The sequence below is a fragment of the Natator depressus genome, chromosome 1 (assembly GCF_965152275.1).
Source record: "Natator depressus isolate rNatDep1 chromosome 1, rNatDep2.hap1, whole genome shotgun sequence".
Lineage (NCBI taxonomy): Eukaryota > Metazoa > Chordata > Testudines > Cheloniidae > Natator > Natator depressus.
In genome coordinates this window covers 268948419-268973286 of record NC_134234.1, presented here as the reverse complement: position 1 = coordinate 268973286, position 24868 = coordinate 268948419, and positions in this window count along the sequence as shown.

Sequence of the window (24868 nt, the reverse complement as noted above, 5' to 3'; positions counted from 1 at the left end):
AGCAGAAGGGAGACTTCAGGGTTAAATAATTCTTCTCCAAGTTATGCATGACCAATCTGGTTTGCAAGATTATACCGTTGAGTTTAAAGGACATTTCCCACACATGTGTTCAGAATGATGCTCTTACATGCAGTATTGCTCAAAGGTGTGAGCATCTCTTGCATTTAGTTTTCAGGAAAATTCCCATGAATGAGCTGAAATGAATGTTTATGTCATGCATCAGATTTCCACCTCCCCCCTACACTCACTTCAGTTTTCATTCCGTCAGTTCTTTATTGGCTGTACACGTTGTCAATGCAGTGGCGGTGGATCTCATACATGCTGTGAGCTTTCTTCGACTCTTGTAATCATAAGGGAAAGTGGGTGTAAGACCCAAATGGTACCAAGTGGAGTCATGACCCTCCCTGCATTCTTTCTATTTATGCCAGAAGTCTCATTTAAACACTGTTATGGACCTGGGTTTATGACATAGGAAGCCCAGAAACCTCAGAAGAACCATTCTTGTATTTTCTTTCCTTCCTTTTCATTATATCCCTCTGGCCTTCTCTAGCACTGATAATTTAGGAGAAAAAAAATCTGAAACCTGTCATAAATAATTATATAGCTCTGCAGTCCTCTCAGCAATGATTTGGGTTTAGCAGTTATTTTTGAAACATGCCAGCACTAATGCACTTCTTAAAGTGCTTGCAATTGTTTGCTTTTTGTGAACAGTGGTGAATTTTTCCACTGACATTTTTGTACTAGCTGAGAACTAAGTGACATGGAGGCAGGAAGATCCTGCATTTTAATCCATACGAGACTGGGGTTTGGGTGGGGACTTGCTGTCTGCAGCTCAGTCCAGACAAGATTGAAATAACATTAGTACAATCAGGAAAGCAACCAGAAGAGTTGGCAAGGATTATATGACACCCTGACTGAGTGATTGCATCTGCCATTTATGACATAGGCAGATTCACAGCTTGGTGGTCTTAGGCTCCTATTGGATCAGGGACTACTGCTTGCTGATTAGGTAGCAGTTGTAGCCAGGAGCCTTTTATTTTGACCATTTATCTCTCTTGCTATCACAGCACCTATCTTTATACTCTTGGAAGCAGACCTTGCTGTGGCTATCCATTCCTTTGTTACCCGGACATTGCACTAGTGTAATGTGCTCTACATGGGGAATGTATCTTGAGACTCTCTGAAAACTGAGCTACTATAGAATGTAACGACCCTCTTATTAAGAGGCGTTCCACACACATAATGCATTACTCTGGTGCTCCGGGATTGGCACTGCTGCCTGTTAATTTTCATGTGGCATTACAGTGTTGGTTTTAACCTATAAAGCTGTCAATGGGCCTTTGTTACCTGGTTAACTAAGAGACTGCAAAACCATCACTGGGATGAACCAAGACCGAAATATCTGAATCTCTTACAATTACCATCAAAATATTGAAAGGTAGGTAACTTGACTTGACTACAATTCCAGCTACTGTTTAATACCAAGATATGATAGCTGAAAAAAAATCAGCTGAAATAAACTGGAGGAAGAGAGGAAAAGAGAGAAGCTATGTCAGGCTATTTTTATATTTAGATAACTCATTTTTATAGCATTACTTGGAGTCATCAGATAATGCCATTGTGGATGGTCTTGCTAATTCTGATTATCTGAATGTATAAGCAGTTTGCTCTAGAAAGAAATGCTTATTGTCAGCTGTGGTGAAGTTCTTTTTAGAAGCTGAGCAAGTAAAGTCTGTTTTCTTCTGAATCTCACTGATTAAGAATCATTTGTAGAGCTACCTGCGGCCTGCAGGTTATTCTCTTGTAAGCAAACAAAACATTATATTGTGCTCAAATGTTGCAGTCAGACTGGCATAGTGCTCTGTTAAAATACCACAAATATTGGGTTATCCGTAATCAAGAATTCATTGCATGACTGATTACACGGAGTCCCAGAGTTTGCAAGAAGGGAATAGAACAACCAGGGACCAAAAGAATGCCTCTAAACCGCCTGAAATATTTTATTTGGATGAAAAATAGACAAATACAGCATAGAAATATGTATAAATACTTTTGCAAAAAGAGCAATTCACTTCTGATTTTTGCAACCCCTCTAATTTGCATATTTGCAAACATCTGAGCTTGTTAGATTTATTGGCAAGAATATCTCCAGACAACAAAAGCATTGCAAGTTTTGAATAAATACATAAAAGTATTTGTAAAGGAAATGTCATTAAAAAAATCACACAAAGGTTTCATCAAACAATTATGATTATTAACAGACCTTGCAAACACCAAGAACTCCTGCTTAGGATACTTAACTCATCCAGAAGACAGAACAGAAACAATACACTCAGACCAAATACAGCATGCATAGCAAATCACTAAAAGAGCAAACAGTCTATAAACAAAACCTATTTTTCAGACAATAATGAATAACAAACAAATTCATAAAAATCATTTGTGGATAATTTTTGAATGAAAACAAGAGCTAATTTTGTCAGAAATTATTTACAGAAAATATTTGGACCAGTTCTAGTTGGGGATACCATGAAAGGAAGAAACCTTTTAAGGAGTATGTGTGGTGGTGGTGAGTAGCTGGGTTGGGAGATCTTAGTGCCAGAGATCTTGTTGTGAGCAGCACAATGAGAGATTGGGAGATAGTTGAGGTCAGGGGAGGATACTCCTTCAAACTGCTCCAAACATTTTAAATAGTTTGAATATTTTTGGAGTAGAGGTTGAAGTTCTGGCCAGACTTTCTTTTTCCAGAATGGTTTGTTTATCACTATCCATGAGCAACAGAAAATGTGATGGTGTGGGCTGATGGTAATAAATCAGGAGATTTCTGTTCATTTATCACCAGATGTAGCTCTAAAGTGCATCTGTTATATATTTTGAGATCTATTTTTCTTACTAGTAGATTTAAGGGTGGTTGAGATAATTAATATCTTTAAATAAAAAATCATAGTGGGAAGAAAGCCTCTTCATACCTGTGAGGTGGTGACTCTGAGGGAGACTCAGTACAGATAAAGGCATGGCATGAGAACTGCAGGAGGTATACCTCAAAAGACTCTTTGCTTCTTTACGGTGGGATTTTCAAAGGGATTTAAAGCAGTTAGGTCCCCAATTCTGAAAGTTAATGGCACTTGGCAGCCCAGCTCCATTATGTCCCTTTGAAAATGACAGCCTTGAATGTTAGCATCTCTCTCTTCCTCAGAAAGTAACCTATTTGGCAAAGGAAACCAGCATGGAGTTTGCAGCTGATTAAGGACACTGTGCTTGTCTGTTGATTACATGTGATGAGTGTCGACATCAGTACTCACCCAAGCAGGGTGCTGGTGAGAATAGGAGACAGGGCGATGTGAGGCATAAGATGTATAAATCAGTGCAGAATTTGCCTGTATCCCATAAAATGCCTTTGCAATTCACAACTACAAAAATCAAAGCAGAGACAGGCCAGCTGCATTCTTAGGGCCAAGTTCCTTGCTGGTGTAAGTTGGCAGAGCTCTGTCGAAGTCAATGGAGCTCCACCACTTGTGGAGAATTTGGAGGCAGATTTTCAATAGCATAAAAGGGAGTCAGGTGCCCAACTCTTATTGACATCCAGTAACTCAATGGGCATTCTGTGCCTAACTGGACTTTGCAACTTTGAAAATCTCCCTCTTGGCCCTTAAATTATATTTTCCTTTTATTCAGGTTTATTAGGAGACATCTTTCTACTCCACCTTGAAATTTCGGTGCTCTTTTAGAATATTCATCTTTCTCTAACTGCATCATTCCAATTTTGAGAGCCTAATTGTCCCTCCATTCCCATGGGCAGATAAGGTAAATCTGGGAGTGAGGCCTTCATTTTACTCGTCCCATTGAGGCCCTTTCACAGATGGATTGGGAGGTTGGAGTTCTGTTTGTCTAGAGAAGGCGAGCCTGGTCGGGCTGCTCTCCACTATGTCATCCACTCTAAGCCTCGTAGGGATTGCAATTAGAGCTAAAGATCAGCAAGGCAGAATTATAGTTTGCTGGAGGCCCTTTTTCACAAGGAAATACCCCATGAGGGTGATCAGGAGACAGCAAGTCTTCAAATATTAATGTAATTAAGTGGTGACTGAGAGGCTTCCACAAATCTCAGGATAGCTCAGTTTTGGGAGGCAAACACACTGTCTGTCCAAGAGGGGGCAGCAAAGGAAACTCCACAAGTGGCAACTCCATATCTTTTCACCACACGGTGTGCGTTCTGGCCCTGTGGCAGTCCAAAACACTGCTACTGCATAGATTCTTTCCTCCTCAGGCTTTAAATCCAGTGGGTTGTGCTGAGTAGGAGATTGACGCTTTCAGATCCACCCTACAGTGAAGACTAGCCCATACCATAGCACCACACACATCATTTGCCACAACCCAAGTATCAGTGTGTTTTCCACAACTGATCAGGTATTTAAACCCATGACCCCAAGGAGGGGAAAGAATGCGGGAAGGACTGTAGAGTTCACTCCACAGCTACTTGACCTGTTGAAAATGAGGCGAGAAGGTCTTTAGTTTACACTGCTGCCAGTCTTTTAACCTTTGCAAGCATAAGCATTCACTCTGAAAATTTCCAAAATAATAATAGGGAAGCTGTTTAACCACAAAACTATCTCCACCAGCTGCACTGGCTTGCTTCCGACATCTGGGCTCCAAAATGGGTAATGGAGAAAATTCTGAAAACTCTATTTTAATAACTCTGGCACTAAGCAGAATGGGGAGAAAAAAAATCCACATCTTTACTGAAATCAGAGTCTGTCGAAAACATTTCTGCTTGCCTGCCACAATTCACCAAGCAGCCTAATGTGCCGGCTATTAGTACCCAGCAGAGAGCATGTTTGCAGCTATTCAGCAAAACTATCACATGCCCCCAGTCAAGGCAAGACTGATCAGCTGCTGAGCGCTGGAGCTGATGAGGAACAGGGTTGTTAATAAAAGCAACAAAAACAAAATGGAGGCTGAATTTGATGGGGTTTTTTAATCTAATGTATGGTATTTTACAGCTGTCAAGTATGACTCAGAATGTGCTGTGCCAGCACGGGGTCTTTGCGAAGTTTTCATCTTCTTTTTCTCCATCCTTAGATAGCACCATTAAGTGTGGTTGACTTGTAGTTTTTTCTTTGCAGCTTTTACCAGGTGTCTTGGGGGAGAGAGTTGTTTGTGTGTGGACAGGGACCCCAGTTCAGGGGACAGGAAAAAGAGGATTCTCAATAGCCACTGAGAAATAAGTATTAAATGGTGATACCATGCTTTCTGGGAACTACTTTTATTTTATGCAGTCTTGTTGTAAAAGTGCTGGTCCCAGAATATAAAGGAGACAAGGTAGGTGAGGTAATATCTATTATTGGACCAACTTCTTTCAATGGAAGGTAAAGCTTTGAGCTTCAGGGAGCTCCTATTTATTTATTATTCTTTATTGCAGACAGGAGGCCCCGCTGCTGGCAAATGTGGTACGGATACCAGTGTAGGAGGCAGCTGCCCACTTGCTAGTCCTCACAGGATGGGCACCGCTCAGTCTCAGGCACCACTAATCTAATACACAGGGTTTAAAAATCCAACTTGTCCTTTTGTAACACATGGACACAAATCTATTCACACTAGAATTTCTCTGCATTTTTAATAATTTATCTCCAGACCTATTACTGAGGGATTGTATTACTTGTTACAATGACATAAGAGCCAGCTCTCCCTCAGACACAACACAGATGGGTCCAGATCCTGCTCCAACAAAATTTTCTTTGTGCAGCTGGAGCAACACAAAGTGACCTTAAAACTCCCTTAAGATTCATTTGAGGATTTCCTTCATGTAGGGCAGTCCTGGACTGGTTTAAAGTCAGCAGAGCTTATTTTACCTCCGCCCCTCCTAGCCTACCACCCCATGGCATAAGGAGTTTCTTGGGGTAGGCTGCAGGAAAGGGTGAAACATCACCTACCAATGCAGTCTCTAGGGAACTATTCTAGAGGGTGTAAAGTAACATAGCCTTATGCCTGCTCATTAACTTGCACTGAGGGCTGGTTATACTCACAGCTTCCACAGGATCAGGGGAGGTCTGAAGACAGCTTAGAACTTTTGCCTCCCTCTCCCCATAGCTGTATCTAGTTCATGCTCAGCACAACAGACTATTGAGCCCCATGGACCAGTGAGTTATAATGAATTCATTGGAATAGCCAACAAACAGCCGATGTGAGAAAAGCAACTAACTGATTACAGTGTGTTCCCCCTCTATGTAAAAATACACAGGACAGGGAAAATAAGGCTCCAAATTGTGCCCTTTCATTCCTCTGAAGATTGTCTGCTGTCTGGGCCCCTGGACAGGACAGTGTGATGTATTTAGCTATGTAATCAAAAGGAAATGTCAATTACACTAAAATATATTTGGAATAATTGAACTGACTTCAGTGACAGGTGATGTAATAGACAACCTAGTGCCTATTATATTCTGTGTTATGCTATATGTTCTACCATATTGCTCTGTGATGCTTGAAGGTCAAAACCAAAACAGCAAAGAACCTTTTCTGAAACTCTGGGGCAGAGCCTGATCTCAGTTACACTATGCATTGGCATCTGGCCCAGTGTTTTGTTTTTTAATGTTCTGCTTTTAAACTGTGGAGAACAACATGCATTAATGAAGATGAATGCCAAGTATTTTCCAAAGGATGTCACAAAACAATACAGAGTGCATAGAGTCAAAGAATCAGAGAAGTCAGCGTTGGAAAAGACACGCTAGATTGTCTATTACATCACCTGTCATTGAAGTCAGTGCAATTATTCCAAATATACTTTAGTGTAATTGACAGCAGAATCCAGTCCAGTTTTTCTTTTGTCCAATGAATCTAGGTTTGTCGGGTTGAACTGTGTTTTTCCATGATTTGTTTCTTTAGCGAAGAGAAGTCTTTTCATATAAGAGATTCAATGTTACCCCACCCACATGCTTTTCCTCTGATTATAGTGCTAGAAATTGTGAGAAAAATGAACAAAACATGAATATCCAGTGCTGTCAGAAGTAAACTAGCAGCCTAGTGTGACTTAATTAATGGTTTCTTTTAGTTTCCAACTCCGGAGTGACCTGTATTCCCAAGCATAGCTCTCAGGGAAAGTGTAACAATTACTTAATTGGATGCATAGAATGGAACATATAGTAAGAAGATATATATATATACATACAGATAAGTTGGAAGTTGCCATACAAACTGTGAGAGGCTAATTAGTTAAGATGAGCTATTACCAGCAGGAGAAAAAAAGCTTTTGTAGTGATAATCAAGATGGCCCATTTAGACACATCTTGATTATCACTACAAAAGTTTTTTTTCTCCTGCTGATAATAGCTCATCTTAACTAATTAGCCTCTCACAGTTTGTATGGCAACTTCCAACTTATCTGTATGTATATATATATATATATATCTTCTTACTATATGTTCCATTCTATGCATCCGATGAATTGGGCTATCGCCCATGAAAGCTTATGCTCTAATAAATGTATTAGTCTCTAAGGTGCCACAAGTACTCCTGTTCTTTTTGCGGATACAGACTAACACGGCTGCTACTCTGAAACCTGTAATTACTTAATTGGAAGCAGCTCACTTATGGAAGTGTCCCTTAGTACAGAGAAAGGGTCAGATGACAGCACCTTCACATTTGTCATTGGAAAAGGTGAAAGGCAGCACTTGGGAATTCCAGTGTACCTTGCCCCTATTGTCTACTTAGGAAGTCCCCTAAAATACAATATATGTTGAGTACAGGCCTTGTCACCGAAATATGGGCTGCTTGTGGCTCCAGTTGCAGAGAAATCCCCCACACTAAGTCACCCTACATGTTTCTTCTGGCTGAAAGTCACTAAGGGAATGTCTACACTGCAGTCAGAGGCATGACTGCAGCTCAGGTAGGCATATCCACAATAGCTTTAATCTAGCTAGCCTGGCTAAAAATAGCAATGAAGATGCAGTGGCATAGGCTTCAAAGTGGGCTGTACAAACCTGCCCAGCACCAGGGGTCCATACTCACATTGCTACCCTGTGCCAGGGTCCGTACCACTGTGTCTTCACTTCTGTTTTTAGTTGTGATAGCTAAATTAGGGGTTAACATGGGAAGCGTTTGGATAACACATCTCACAATTCATGAACATCAGGAAACTAACCCGATCCATAAACACATTCTTACCTCAGAAAGCCTTCAAGCTCCTACTTGTATGCAATACAACTTAATTTTGCTTTCACAGGGAAGTTGCTTAGTGCTTGGAGGGAAAACATATTAGACTTTCATACTAGTGTTAATTTATGCCACATTTCCTTTCTATTTATATCTGAAACATTCTAAATTGGCAACCATTAGATGCAAATATATTATAATCTAACAGAAGGCAAAATATTCAGTAAATCTGATTTAATTAAGGAAAAAAATCATTCGTATGTGGCTGACTAATGGTCCTGCAGTTGCAATTTGCAGAAGACAATTTGCTGAAAGAACTGCTGATGACTCGTGGAAAACTTTGAAGATTAGTACATTTAGATATGTTCCCTCTGTTGTCACTATGTCTCTTGTTACTTGAAAGCATTTTTGATCTCTCATTTATTTCCCACCTGCAATTATAACCCTCTCTTGGTGACATCACCATTGGCTGCTGTGACAAGAATTACAATAAATGACATGAATAAAGTATTATTGACGGCAAGTGAAAAATCAGCAGCTGGAATTGATGAACTCTCAGAAATCCTGTTTGCATGCAAGAATCTTAAGTAAGAGAATGCAACAGGAGAAATAGCCCATGGCTCATCATACAAAAATAAATATCTACCTTGGCTAGTAGGAGACCACTCACGAAAAAGAATATTGTCAGGAGCATGGTATATTGGGATTTTATTTAGATAAATAGTGAGTCAGCATAACACCTGTCATTTAATTTTTTCTGCCAAATTGATTTAAATTGTAGCTGGATGGACTCTAAAATGCCCTTCAGGTGTATTCCCCCAGATTCTTTTGGCGCAGTGTGAATGTCCTCCTGGCAGTGAAAAGCAGTTTACATTTATTATAGCTCACTAATTCCTTTTAGTCTGTCCTGGTAGGAATGCAGCAGGGACTGCAGGGGAAGAATATTAGTCAAAGAAAACGTTACTGCTTTCTTTGGTCACCAGGTTATTATCTGAAAGGGTGCATCTCTGGCATACACCTCAGTGAGTGATATTTGGGGCCAGATCCTCAGTTGATATAAATCTGCATAGCGTTACTTAAATCAATGGAGTTACACTGAATTATATCAGCTGAGGATCTAGCCTTTGATTTTTTATTTAATATAAATGTCATTCTACAGGTGCTTGTGTATGTTGTTGATGCTCCTTTGTATAACTGGAGATGGTATCCACCTTATGCATGGGCCATAACCTCTGCTAACTGAGGATGGATGAATGTGTGCCACCCCATTGTCTCCACTGGAGCCAGATACTCCCTACTGAGTGTCTAGAAAGCATCTGTGGTTCCTAGGCTCCATCTGCTGTCATATTGTCCCATGAGGGAGGCAGGGCTGCTGGAATCACACTGGCTCATAGGCTCTAATGGCCTGGGAGCGGAACACATAGTGTAAAATGCCTGTTATATTGACTCCACCCCTGTAACCCTGGTTGTGACTTCATGTTTCAGTGGAGGCCTAAACAGAGGGGTCATGTACAGGGGTTTCTGCCAGCAAACAGCAAAGCCCCTGCTCCCGCCCACCTCATTTCTACTTGGCTTGGCAATCCTCTGCATTTGGGCTGAAGGAATGTGAGTGTATGTATCGTTCCGGTCCCAGCACAATGGCTGATTTAGTGCTTGTGCAAGCCTATTGAAATAAGCAGGATTAGATGGGGTGTAATTTTTGTATGCCACTATAGTTGCTTGTCCAGAATGTAGAGTGATATTTTGGTGTTGATCCCACAAGTCCTTATTCAGTGAGTAACAGGCATGCAAGGCTGTTTATGTTGCAGAACAAGTGTAAGAGGAAGCTACATACAGGCCTGTAGAAGAGCAAGGCTCCCCAGCCTGGCAAGCAGGCTCTCCTCCTTTGGCACCCCACTGACAGCTGCTCCAACCCTGCAGCAGTCTGCTTCTTGTGACTCGGCCCTCCAGCCAAGCCACGTTTAGTCCCATCCCTTCCCGAGTGGGCAGAGAGTGCAATAAACTAAATTCAAATAAACATAATTCTTTGTCACCACCTGGGCTTCCTCCTCTGCAGGTTCTTCACCCAGTCCTGCTCTTATGCTGAGCAACACCTTGCCAGGCTTTCTCCATAGAGGCCCAATTACAAATGCAATCATCCTTCTCACCATTGCATCAAGGTGTTTCTGCATCACATTTTCCAGTGGCCATTAGGGAAACTCGGCCTTTGACCTTCCCCTCCTCTGGATTCCAGTCCAGGGACCCTGTGGTGAGCTGCTAAGGTCTGCTCCCTCAGACTCCTCACTGCACCCCTGGGACTTCCCTAAGGCCCTCTCCCATGGCCCCTCCTCAGGCTTATTGTACCTCTGCCTCTCCTTCATGCTGTAGCAACCAGAGAAGGGCTGCAAATTCTGCTCCTTGCTTCCTGCTTTCTCCAAGATGCTCATCACCCAGCAACTCTCCCCGCCCCTCCCAGCTCAGGATTCATCTTCAGTTGGGTCTGGCCCACCCTCCGGATGAAACCAGCTACACTAACTGCTCTCTGTTAACACTTTCATTACCTGTGTGGGTTACATATATCACAAGGCCCAAGAAAGGTTAAGCAATAAAGGCCTCATCTTGTGTCTATTCAAGTCATCGCAAAGCTTCAAACCCTAAATGAAGTTCCCTGCTCCGAGTGGAGGTGAATTCCAGGATTTCATGTCTGCTCCCTTTCTCTGAATACTGCAAGGTGAAAAAGGGGTGGCGTGTGGGTGAAGAATAAAGGTATTATGGTGCTTAGCTACGCACTTGTTAATGCTGCTGGATAGAGGTCCCTGCGCTCTGTCCTGCTCATCGTTTTTACCTTGTGTTTCTACATATGGCAGTCTGCCTCTGTGCTGTGCAGGATCAAGCCCTTTGATAATAAAATCAATGAAAAATAATAATGAATAATAACATGGTGACAATTGAAATCTTGCCTTAGATAAGTAAATACTTGCACTTGGAGTCCTCAAGGTACAAAAGGATGTTGCACATTACTCAGTTAACTGTGCCTATTTATCTTAGGTAAAACTGCCAGATCTTTAAGGGATCCCACTGTCCTTTGTACTCATATAGCATTATGAGGGAGCTCAGTCTGTTTGGCAGTTCACTTCATTAGTAGAGATGCGCCCTGGATCCAAGCTCCCCAAACTTTGGGGATGTTTATAACCCAAACTCAGTCATTTGGAGTCTGAAAGGGATTTACTTTGGGGGTCTAATTCTTCTCTCACTTATGTAGCTTTTTTACTGGTGAGATGCCAAGGAGTGCAATGGAGTTATCTTTTGACTCACACCATTTTATATGTGAAGGAACTGACCTTCAATATGCCTTTGGACTTGAGGGAGAAAAGACTTCACCCGTGTATGAACAGCACAATGCTTATTGAACACCTGTGAGCTGAGCAATAGAGTGACTGAGCAGCAGTGTGAACTGCCTCAGACCGCCATATTTTAAAACAAAAGTGTTCATGAGTGCATGTAGACAGTAGGCATGAGCAAGATGCTAGATGTTGCCTACGTATTCTGTATTGCTGTAGTGGTCTGCATTCCTCCTAGAGGAGGGACAATGTGTTAACCCTGGAAGCATCCCCAGTATGCTGCACACACAAAGGGACAGAGGTTGGTAGAAGGGTGATTTAGTGTTTGTGTAGCTTTTTCGGCTCGTATGAGGGCCACATACAATATGCTCTCTTTAAAAAACAACAACATTTTAACTACTTTCTTTGAACTTTGATTCTGTTTATTCTGGCAGAGCAAATTACTGGCATGTGTCTGTGCTAATTCTTAATCTATCAGCAGCCTTTGGCCATGAAGTGTTGTTGTCCCGACTATGGTCTCTAGCAAGCAGAGACACTGTCATGCTTGAAGGCACAAATTCTTCTCTCTCTGAGAGCGCTTGCAGGGTGATTGTTCCTCTACCCTGAGGGCCCTCTCTTATGGGGTACTGCAGACTATTTTGTTGCTTCTTTTGTTCAATTTGCATACAAAGCCACCACAGGAGATAGTGAGATTATATGGGTTGCACAGCTATCAGTATGTTAACGTCACTCAGCTCCACATCTCTCTTTTATCTGACCCAGATAGCATGGTTGCTGGGCTTTCCCAGCATCTGGCTGACATGGTGGCTTCGATTAGAGTTAGCTGGCTGAAGCACATTCCAGATAATGCAGACTTGTGGGAGAAGGTAATGTGAAGAAATTTAGGAGGCAATATCAGCTCCTTCCATTTACTAAAGTTCACAATCTAGGGGTATCTTGTTGGAGCATTCACTGTTTCTAGATGTCCATTGCAACAGTGGTCAGAAGTGTTTTTTTCCTATTTTCAGTCATGTCTTTCAGATACATACTTTTCCCTGTTCCTTGACCCATCCAGATTAAAATGCCATAGGGTGCTCTCTACAGGGACACCATAGGAAACCACTTGGAAACTTCAGCTAGCATAGAATGTGGTTTCCTGTTTACTTAGTGGTGCGCCGTACACTGGAGCTCAATAAACTGCACTGATTTCACATTCACTTTTTGAGGCACGTGAAATTGTTCGGTTTCATGGATAAAGACTTTTGTGCTTTGGTCCTGTGCATCTGAAAGACACCCTCTGTCTTTTTGTTATACCACAATAGCTGAGATCACTTAAGGAGCCCAAGCTGACAATCCCTAGATTTGTATGTTTGGCATCAGGCCCCAGGGCATTCTGGGTGGATGACCCTCACCTCCGAAGATCTCTTCACCCCTTAGTCCAACAAAATAAGCCAATTTATTGGCTTTCATGGCCCATTGCAAAGACCATGTGTTTTTACATAGGCTTTTATAGAAAGGAAAATTGATTGGAGGTAATCTTAGTTCTTGAAAGTTGGGGAGTACTTAGTTGAAACTGTATCATCTTAGCTTTAATAAAAAAGTGAGTTTTTATATAATTTATTCATCTAGCACATCTTTATAGGTGCATTAGATAAACTGAAAGAATAAATAAATAAATTGCATGACTGGTGTATGAAAAAGAAATATACTGGAAAATGTCCATGTGCATTACCTAACAGTAGCTGGTGGAGAAAGCAAGATGTGATATCGTTTTATCAGACATGGCCATCTGTAGTCTCACTTTAATCATTTGTGCTATTAGAGAAGATAATATTACTTCATCCCCCATTGTAGAGGCTATTTCTTCAGCTGATGCAAAATACAAGCAGTCACCTGCAATAATTTATTGGGTTCAGTCCTTGTATTGTCAAGCAATGACACACAGCTGCTTTAACAGTTCAGATAGTGCTCTCCTCTTTGGTTACACTGCTGTGGGTACATTATAGTCCCTGTATTCGTTTTCCGGAACTAAACACATAGCCGTATTAAATGTGTTGGCAATGTATTCAGAGGATGTGCAACAAAGCTTATAATGTCCATTCTGGTAGGTTACACAAAACAAATAGGTGCTTAGATACTATGGGGGCCAAATAAATATCCAGATAGGCAATGTACTGCCACTAAGACACTCTCTTAAAACTTATTTCTTTAACAGTTACTTATTAAGACACACGTTATTAAGAGTTTAATAGGGCTGCTCAGAATGTAAATCACTGTCTGATCCAAAACCCACTGAAATCAATGGAAAGACTCCCATGGATTTCAATAGGCTTTGGATCAGGCCCACAGTACAAAATTTGACCACTGTGATTTGAGAAGGGAGGAAGCAGGTATTGGTGTTAGGAAGGTAGTGTGTACATACAAATCTTGTTGCTTATTTATTTTTATTAGAAACTCATGAGAGATGACACTGTAGTTTTTAGCACCAATCAAGCTGATATCCTCTCTCAGTGCTTTCCTCAGTGCTTTCCCATTAACCTGTTTTAATGATTGAGAGTCTGTTAGCCTTCCCATTATAACCAGCTGCCTCCTTGAAAAGGGAGAACTTTTATGGAGTATCTACAGTTTGCACCGGTATACTTAAACAAGGAATGCTGAGTGTGCTGCTTAGCGATTGGAACACTGGATTGTAAGGATGGTCAAACCTCCTCAGACTTGGAGTTCAGCTTGGATAAACATCCATGAGAGCAAGTTTTCTTATCAGATTCCAGCACTTCCACTTGGCATTTTAGCTGGAAGTACCACAGGAAAAGTCACTTTCAGCTCCAGTCCCCCGCCCCCCGTTTTTTTTTTTTAAGTCTTTATTGGGTCTTAACTATACATACTGGTTTCTTATGCCTAAAAGCAAACCAAGTGGATCCCAGGTACTAATTGCTAGTTGATCTATTGACTCAGGCCAGTATTTTCAAAAGTGACTAATGCTTTAGCATACCTTAATTTGTGGGTTTTCTGTAAAATAGGGGGGAAGTGGTTAAGAGGCTGGACTGGGACTCAGGGGATCTGAGCTCAGTTCCAGGCATGGACAAAAACGTCCTGTGTGACCTTGAGCACAGATTCACAGACCCAGATTCACAAAGGTATTTAGGTTACTAACTTCCATTGAAATCAAGTTAGGAACCTAAATACCTTTGTGAATCTTGGCCTTAATTCCTCTGTGCTTCAGTGTCCCCATTTCACAGATGGGGAAATAGTACTTTATTTTCCCCAACCTTTGTCTGTCTTGCACATTTAAACTGTAAGAGCCAGATTTTTAAAGGTATTTAAATGCCTTGATAGAAAGATAGAAAGAGATGCCTAGTGGGATTTTCAAAAGTGCGTCAGCACTTAACTGCCATTGAAATCATGTGCTTTGAGATCTACAGCTAAAAAGTGCTATATATAATTTTGGATGATTCTGGCTATTATTTTAAAACCATTGATTAATTTGAGAGATTTATATATTCGATGTTTTGTTTCCTAGTTTCCCAACTGTCTTACACAATATGCTTTGTCTCAACTGTGATGTTTTGAGTAGAACTGAATAGGAGAAGAGGGGAAAAGAAAAGAAATCATGAAACTTTGGTGACATCTTTTCCTCCAGTTTTTTCTAAAATTATTTTTTTTGTTGACATTTCAAAATTTCCAAGTGTCTCATCAACTCTATAACTGGTGGAAAAATGGGGGGAAATTTTCACAAAAAACTATCAAAACAATGCCCAATTTCTTTCTAAATTGACATTCAATAAATTCCCACCAGTTTTCACCCTGAGTAATGCCTCGCTACAGATATGTTTAGCTCAACAACAAAGGCTTTCCCTAGAAAGTGGAAATCAGAGGGGCTTTGTGTTCTCACATAACAACTGGATGTTTGATGTGTATAGATTTGGAATGTGACTATCCCTTGAGGTTCACCTGTGAAAAGCATGGATATGTTGCCATTTTTTAAAGCCAGTGCATCAAAGGCAGAGGTTTTGTTACGTGGAACAAAAAGAAATAACTCAGGGATAGATGTAATAGACCAAGAGGTGAGGTAACCACATGTACATAAAAATAGAAAATCACATATATCAGAGAAGGGAAGAGCCAACACTATAGTGTGTGCTTAAAGGAGTATATCAGAAAGAAAGGAGGGCTCAAAATCCTCTGTCCAGATGAAGTGAGAGAATGGAGAAGAGAAAACCAGAGGAAATAGGGGAGTTGGGAGTCAACATTAAAATCCCTGTCCCGAATAACTGTTTGCTGTCCTATCCTAATACAAATAGGTAGGAAAAGCAAAGAATTTTGATTGGCACAGGTGGATGAGAGAGCTTAAATCTATTCCATTTCTGATTTTATGTTTGTGAAAAATGGGATTATTTTATCTCAGGCTTGTTACTTTGCAATGCAGCACAGAGCCTAACAATCCCAGATTTTTCTGGGGCTTGAAACAGGACAGATAATGACTGTTACTATAAGGTCACCTGAAGTAACACCTGCTTTTTAGCTCCATAGCAAAGTCTTTACCTAGAAAGCAAGAGGCCTGGCTTACCTCTTCCCTGGAATCAACTTCTTGCTGTGTATGTTTTCTGTAGCTCATTCAGAACGATATGTTATTTGTATTTGTGTTTGCTGCACAGAACTCTGCAGTAGTTGGCACTGATCCAGTAACCAAAAGCACAAGTCTAGTTATCATGGAATTTCTCATTATTTCCCTGTGGATTTCAGCTTCTCTGAGAAGAAAGACATTACCCCTGGCATATCAACATAATCAGGATACGTTTGTAGTAAGTCATGCACTACTGCAGTTATAATCCTTGACCTAACCTGTGATGCTAGGATCTGAATCAGAATCCTTGCAGCTCTTGTAGAACCTGTTCATCCATTCAGTTCATTCAAGGGCAGATTTATTTTAACAGCAGTTAATTACCTGTCTGGAGTATGTGACCTTCAGAAAAGGCCAGGGAAACAGAGCCAAACTGCACATCTGTTCAGATCCCAGCATCCTACTTCTAAGAAGCTTGTAAAATTATGCTTTTATTCTGTGGAAAATCCTAATAGCACCTTTCTTTCTGCTAAAAGTGTGATTATTTTACTAGAATTTAGTTAATTGATATTTGTACCCCGTTATTCTTCTTCATTAATAATGATGTGGCCTGTTTTACAATTTCATAGACAAAGATATGATGCCCATCAGGTATTTCTGCTTTAATTAGATTAGAACACTATTCTAACCAACTGTTACTGAACAGGACATGAGCCTATGCCACGCATTGCTATTTATTCTGTTGCTCCCTCTTCAAAGCTAAGATGGAGCTATGATGGGCTTTAAGTGAGGCAGAAATATCAGATATTCAGCCCTGTTCTATATTGTTAATTTGTAAATATTTTACAAGTGATGATTGTCATAGGTCATGATCCTGCAATTTGGTGCATGTGAAAGGACTGCTGCACCCACACAGAGCCCCACATAGGTCAATGGAGCTCCATGCAGGTGGATCAGTGTGACCACATGCAACAAATTGCAGTTATCAGGGCCCTGGGGCAGTAAAGAACCAGACCTTTCATCTCGCTCTACAGTGGCAGACACACTTATGATGTTCCCTATAAAAGTTAACTAATAATCATGGATCATAATTCTGCCTACGTTTCTTCTGTTCCCTCTGGCTTTCTTCACCTAAGACACTGGTTAAAATTTTAGAATGAATGTATTACTCATAGAGCGATTATTAGTTTCCTGACTGGACTGTACCAGGTATAATGCAGACTAATGTGATGCCCACTCCCCCGAGGGAATCAGATGAAATCACCAAACTCATTAGCAGCTAGTAGCTAAGCCAAGATTTGAATTCAGATTTTTATAAAAGTGAAAGGCTAGTGGAGTCTCTCCCAGCTAAAACTTGATTTATTCCAGGAAGCAGTCCTTGCAGGAAAGACCACGCTTTGGTTTCTTGAACTCTGAGTATAACAGTCAGTGTCTGATTTCTAGCCTTGTTAAACATCATTTTCTTACTTTCTGCTTGGAAATTATTGTGGCCTTTTTCCCCCACAGTACTTCAGCATACCACATTTTCCTCCCTCCCTCCACACATTCAAAGGTGATTTCCAAGACTGTATATGAACAGATGCAGTGTGTATTTGTTTTATTGTCTTACCCAGTCACAGTACACTAGGGGAGAAGCCACCTATGTGCTACAAGGCACTATGCACTAACTTGTGCTGTGGCCACTTTGTTCCTGCAACAGCATGGGGATGGATCTTACCCTATTAACTAATTAGATTGCTTTGAAAAGTGCCTTACTCCAGCAGTTCTCAACCAGGAGTACGGGGCCCTCTCGGGGACCACGAGCAGATTTCAGGGGGGTCTGCCAAAATAAACCAGAGAGCCGGGCTGGAGTTAGACTCTCTGGGGCCCCGGACAGAAAGCCAGAGCCTGTGCAACTTAACTTCATGGGGCTCCTGGGTGATTGCCCTGGTTGCTACTCCCTAACCTCGGACCGGGCTTTTAATTTACTGGATATGCCGAAAAACAGTTGTGGCAAATTTCAGAGTAACAGCCGTGTTAGTCTGTATTCGCAAAAAGAAAAGGAGTACTTGTGGCACCTTAGAGACTAACCAATTTATCTGAGCATGAGCTTTCGGTAGGCTGTGGAGGTTTTATAGCTTTTTGCAGGGGGAGAGGGAAGGGGGGAGGTTGAGAACCCCTGACATATTCTACCTGATGTAGAAAAAAAGTATTCTGGTTATAGCTGGGTGAAAATTTTTGTATGATACATTTTTTGGTGAAAGATGCAGATTTGATGACAGTCATTTTGTGAATTTATGTTGACTTTAAGAATTTTTTTCACTTAAAAAACAAATAAAAATACTCCCTGGTTCTGAGACAGTCTCTAAACAATGTTTTGATTTTTTGGCTTGAAATGACTATTTTAAAAATTCTTAAGTTTATATTTTAAAAATAAACATTAAAATGCTTTTTTCAACTTTTCAAATCATTGGAAATATTAAAAAAAAAAAGGTTTTGGTTTGACTGGTAATGATTCCTCAAACCCCAGTTTTTCATACTTTAATACATTTTGATCTTGCACTCTTAAAATTTTTTATCAATCACCTGGAAGAAAACATAAAATCATCACTGATAAGGTTTGCAGATGACCCAAAAGCTGGGGGAGTGGTAAATGATGAACAGGACAGGTCACTAATACAGAGTGATCTGGACTGTTGATAAAATGGGTGTTAGAAAACAATATGTGTTTTAATACAGCTAAACATAAATGTATACATCTAGGAACAAAGAATGTAGGTCAGACTTGTATGATGGGGGACTCTAACAGTGACTCTGAAAAGGATTTCAGGGTCATGGTGGATAATCAGCTGAACATGAGCTCCCAATGTGACGCTTTTGGCCAAAAGAGCTAATGCGATCCTGGGATGCGTAAGTAAGGGAATCTCAAGTAGGAGTAAAGAGATTATTTTACCTCTGTATTTGGCACTGGTGCGACGGCTGCTGGAATACTGTGTCCATTTCTGGTGTACATAATTCAAGAAGGATGGTGATAAATTGGAGAGGGTTCAGAGAATAATCACAAGAAAGGATTAGAAAACATGCCTTATAGTGAAAGACTAGATCTAATTAGCTTAACAAAGAGAAGGTTAAGGGGTGACTTGATCACAGTCTATAAGTACCTACATGGGGAACTGTCACAGGATGGTTCCCTGAGAGCCCTTCCAGGCCTTAATCACAGACCACCATCACTCCAGGTTTCCTTTACCACTCTGTTTTATTGTTGTCTGTCAGCAGCCCACAACCTGTAGTGTTATTTATATATTTGTATAGATGTATAGTTAACAGCAGGCTTCCCCAAGTGTTTCATGGGAAGAGACCAGTACTAGCAGCATCTAGTCCTACTTATTACAGCCTTCCTTCAGATGCCCTAGCACTTCCTTCCTCTCTGCTTTTATAATCCCAGCTGTTGGGGTTGACTCCCCTGTAATTAGTCCTTTGGCTGTAGCTCTGCCCTTAGACTGTGATCTACAAAGCCAACATGTTAGGTAGGGAGCCTCCTAAGCTAGCCAATGGGAGATGCCAAAGGCAAGGGGTGTGTGCTAAGCCCCACCCCTTTCCTGGAGGTTGGCATCAAAGTGCAATCCAGGAAACAGGAAAAGAAAGGCAGTAGGCTGTCTAAGTCACATGAGGGGTGTAATCTGGTAGGCAGCCTCTGAGCACATGTACTGGATCAAGCCCCTCAGGTGAGTTCACACAAAACTCCCAGGGAGGTGGGGCAGAGAAAATGAGACTAAGTATGATGATCTTGAACCAGCAAGCTACTTCTTGATTTTAAATTGACAATTAGCATTATCTAGGTCTGAGCATGTGACATACCCCAGGAAAGAACCACTAATTACTTTACATGGCTTCAGTTTTGGGATGCTGGGGTGATGGTATTGCACAGACCTTATCAATATTGCCACCTATCCAGAAATTAATGATCATGAAAGGAAACTTCACAAAGAAATAGTTATTTTCACACAACTTTCCTCAAACATCTCCTACAGGTCAGGATAGAAGAAAGCTGGTAAGGCTGAGCTCTGCCTATGCTTATACTTTTGGGGGTATTTAAAAGATTGAGTCTTCAGTGTGTTTGCCTGGCCCCTTTGTGCTAAGATTCAGTTAATTCCTTTTAAAAAAATTACATGACATATTCATGAAATTATGAACAGGTGAATAAATCAGAAGGAAAGAAACTGTATTTGACTCTTATGCTACCTGCTTGTATGTTGCATACTTGACCCACCCACCCAAATCCAGCATGTAAATCGTGAAATGCTGCATGACATTTACGTTAGTTTTGCAAAATGAAGGGAGTTTTTCTCACTGAAAAAACAGACAAATCTTCTACAGTTTGCGTTAAAACATGGCTAAAAGCCACCGCCTGTTCTGGTGGGGATGTGAAGGGGCCATGCTCCAGTGGAACCCCGTAGGAGGAATTCTGACAAATTCCCCCATGATTCCTCTTGTAACCTTCCAAAAGGGACAGTTTGCTGTCACTGCTCCCCCTGAGGAGAGAAAGAAACATGAACAGGACGATATTGTGATAAGATTATTTACCTGAACATGATGGTTTGCACTTGTCTCTGGGAAAAAAAATCAAGTTTGTCTTTCTTTAAATTTCTAGTGGAAAGACAGACAGAGGTCTTTCCCCCCCACCCCCCATTCAGACTACAGTACATCATTCATTGTGGCACAATGTACTTAACATGTGTCAGTGCAAAGAACATTCCAAAGTATCATCTATTTAAAGAAAGTCTTCACATATTTTCCAGTGAAAATTGTGTAATATCTTTCTGTATAAGGATAAAAGCTGACAACAGGTACATTCTTTCCATTTGACTCATTCAGTTATGCTTTCCAAAAGATTCTGGAATGGTCTTCTTTTTAATCAGGGGATTCTTTTATTTGTATATAATATAAAAATACTTTCTCACTGTAGACACAAAGGAAGCTAAATCCCTACCTAAATTGTCTCATTGTCTACTGCTTTTGAATCTTCAGGTAGAGTAGTTAGCTGAAATTGGTTTAAATTGTTCATTTTGCCAAGGAAACATTGACCACTGGTCATTGACTTATTATTTAGGGGTTTATTTTGCCAGCCTTGCTCAGGCTGAGGGTTATCTTGCTTCAGGAGAAGTCCCATTGATTACATTTATTTCTGTGTGCTTGTTGCTTTACGGTTAAAATTATCTGGTCATACTCTATTGATTTTGCAATCTCGTTCTGCCAGTATTATAGAAACAGTTAAATTAGCGGGAACATGGTGTCAAGCAGGAGACAGAATAGGTCAGAGAGGCATTTCTGGTCTCTTAACCTCCCTCAGACCATCATACACCATATATATAACTTGGAATGGCACAAGTCCTAATAGCCAAATGCCATTCGTATATACCTTTCTTAAAGACATTTTTACCACAGACATGGCAGCCTCAATTCTACAGAAATGAAGGCTTTCAGTAACCCATTTGATTCCCCCTCAAATCTTAAATACCTTTTTGAAAGCCATATTAAATGGCAAGGCACAGTCCCAGTCATGCTGTTTGTGTACTTCCACCAGCCATTGGACTTCACCATAGCTATCTCTAGAGACAAAGTATTGAGCTGTTGTTTATTCAGAGTATTATGGCAGTCCTGTTTCTTAGTCACAAGACCACCCTCCTTCTGATTAATATATTATTATTTGCAGTTAAAATAGTCCCGGCCCACAACTGGTTTGCACTAAGGCAATGATTCAAGAGCATGCATTATAGACCTACACTACTCTTCTTGTGAAGATCTATCTTAGCTACTGCCATGGCAACATCCCTCTTCCCTGACCTTGTGTGTAGGGCAGGGTTGGGCTAGTGATTGTGGGTGGGGGAGGGTAGAGGCAGGGAGTGGAGCCAAGTGTGAGCATGGAATGCACACAATTCCCACTGACAACTTATAAGGATTCTGCAGGAGACTGAATAGAGATGAAGGATTCATTCACTTTCCTCCACAACCTCCTCTCTAATGGGGAGCATCCTCTGACGGTTCTGGGGGCTGTTGCAAGTGGGATTGGCGATGGCCAGAGCCAGATTTAGGGGCAGGCAACCTAGACGATCACCTGGGTGCCAGGTTTTGGGGGCACTGAGCTTGGGGTGCTGTTTTTTTGTTAGTGACAAAAGGGAAAATAGAATGTTTGAAGTAAAATGTTTCAAGTATTCCGCATGTGGATTCATTTTTCACTAACCTCCTAGAATGTTTTGGACCTTTGTAGAATCTCAGAATTTTCCAGACTTTCTGAGAACTACATTTTCCTTGAACCTCCTAGAACAGCAGTTCTCAATCAGAGGTCTGGGACCCCCTGGGGGCCTGCGAGCATGTTTCAGGGTATCTACCAAAATAAACCAGGGAGCAAGGCCGGCGTTAGATTCTCTGGGGCCCAGGGCAGAAAGCCCACGCCCGAGCCCTGCCACCTGGGGCTGAAGCTGAAGCCTGAGCAACGAAACTTCATGGGGGACCCTAGGCAATTGCCCTGCTTGCTACCCCCTAATGCCAGCCCTGGCTTTTAATCTATTGGTTATGCAGAAAAACAATTGTGGCACTGGTGGGCCATGAAGTTTTTATAGCATGTTCAGGGGGGCCCAAAAAGAAAAAGGATGAGAACCCCTGTCCTAGAATGTTGTCAGCCATGCCCTCATGGGAATTTTCAGACATCAGTGATAAAGACCTCCAGGTTGAATTGGACAACATCCGTCACATTTTGCAACGTGGGAAGCACTCTCCCCTCCAAGTTCTCCAGTTCATCATGATGCAGGGCTGAAGGACACTTTTTCTAATGTGTGGATAGCTTTGAGGATTCTGTTCATGCTGCAGGTCCAATCGCGAGTGGTGAGCGCAGCTTTTTGAAGCTCAGGCTCTTTAAAACATATCTTCGCTTGATGATGGCTGATGAGAAACTGACATCACTTGCTATTTTATCACTTGAAAATGCCATTGGCCAGTCTTTGGATCTCTCTGGTGCTGTACTTCAGTTTGTGACCTTTTGAGCTAAAGGACTCGGGTTAACATTCTAAAGCTTGTCACCTACTGTAGCACGGTTTAATACTGGTCCACCACAATGTTGGTGCCCAGTTCAATTTCTTGATGCTCGTGCATTTCAGTTATTCTTAAAATTAAAAAGTTTCTGGAAATTTAGAGGAAACAATTTTTTTTATTTACTTATATATGGCAGGATTTGGAGATCCTAGTGTGCAAATTTATCATCTTCTATGACAGGGATAAATCATGCATGCAAATCATGCATCAAAGTAATGAAATGAACTACAAATGCAATACAAAATAAGGTATTCAAAAAGTTTGACAAATGGAAGGGGGTGTGTGCTGAAGATGCTCCTCGCATGGGGCGCCATTTGGTCTAGGGCTGGCCCTGGCAGCAAGTCTCCAGTGCCGCTGTGCTGCCAGGGAGCTGAGGAAAGTCTCAGATGGTGAATATGGTTCGGAAAAGTTCTGCATCATTCACCCAGCTCTAATAACGAAGGAAACAACTTACTCCAAACAATTGCCTTTTGCTTTTGGATGCCACGTTCACATGAGAAGGAAAGTTATAGCTAGCCAGATTCCTGTATAGTCAGTCTCCCCCCCAGGACAAATATCCCATAGATATATATGGGTATAACATCATTGTCTTCAACAGAATTGCACTGCTTATACCAGTTGTGAATTTTGCCTTTGGAGTTGCAGTTCCCCAATTTCAAATCCAGTTTTGAGCTAGCTCTGGCACCAGTTGAGTTTAGAGAAGCCTGAGACCCTGCCTCTTGCCCACATGAAATACCCTCTACTGCAGCAGAAAAGGGTTGCCATGGAAGAGGTGGCTTAGTGGCAAGCTGAGCCATCTCTACACTAGCTGGAGATTGCTGTATCCAGGGGGAATCCCCAGCTAGGGAAATATGCTCAGTCTTCTCTCCCTTTGGCCCACCAAAACAGCCCAAAGGGAGCTGAGTGGCCAAAGACTTTAAGGGTCTGTTTCTCATCTTACACTGGTTTAAAACTAGTGTAAGGCCATTGCCTTACATGGAATTGTTCTCAAATTAGTCCAGTTTGAGTGAAAGCAGAGTTGGCGTCCAGTCTCTTTGTAACAGGTCACTGCAGTAGAGTTCAAAGAAAACTTTTTCACTGTGCTTCTTTTCAGTATTTAAAATATAGTTTTCCTGTGCAGCAAGTGGATTAAGGTGGCGGAGTCCCAGGTAACTTTATGCATATTTTGGGTAATTTGTTTGTATTTTGGAGGGGGACTTCTAGGGTTCCTCTCCCCCTTTGTTTCTTTACGTGCCACTTACATTACCTTCTCTCAAACTGCTCCTCTCCTGTTTCTAATCTGAGCACTTGCTGGAAATGCTTTGACATCAGCTGGCAAAGTGACAATAGAACAATCCCATCTACAGTGCGGAAGTGTTCTTTTTCAAATGCATTATTCAAAAACCAAAAAGGAAATCAGCTTTAAAATCAAGCACTTAAAAATATGATACAGTGTCCTTGACTTACCCTTAGGCATAGGAACAGATTCCAGCCTCTTGAACGAAAAAAGAAAAAGGCTGTTTATTCCTAGACAGGGTCATCATGTCCTCTCTGGTAAAGATCTTCACTCAAATGCTTTTTATTTTCCATTCTTAATCATTTCCCTCCCTTCTGTCGCCTTTAATTGTATGAGTTTAGCTGCACTGGCTTTTATATCAATGCCTAGTTATGTCAATGACTTCCAGATCATACCCATGGTACTTCCCTGCATTAACTGATGGGCACCGATCCGTGAGCCAAATGCCAGCTTTACATTCAAGGTCATACTAATTCCTTCTCCTCTGGGTTTCACTATCTTTAGGAAGGAAATTATGTTGCT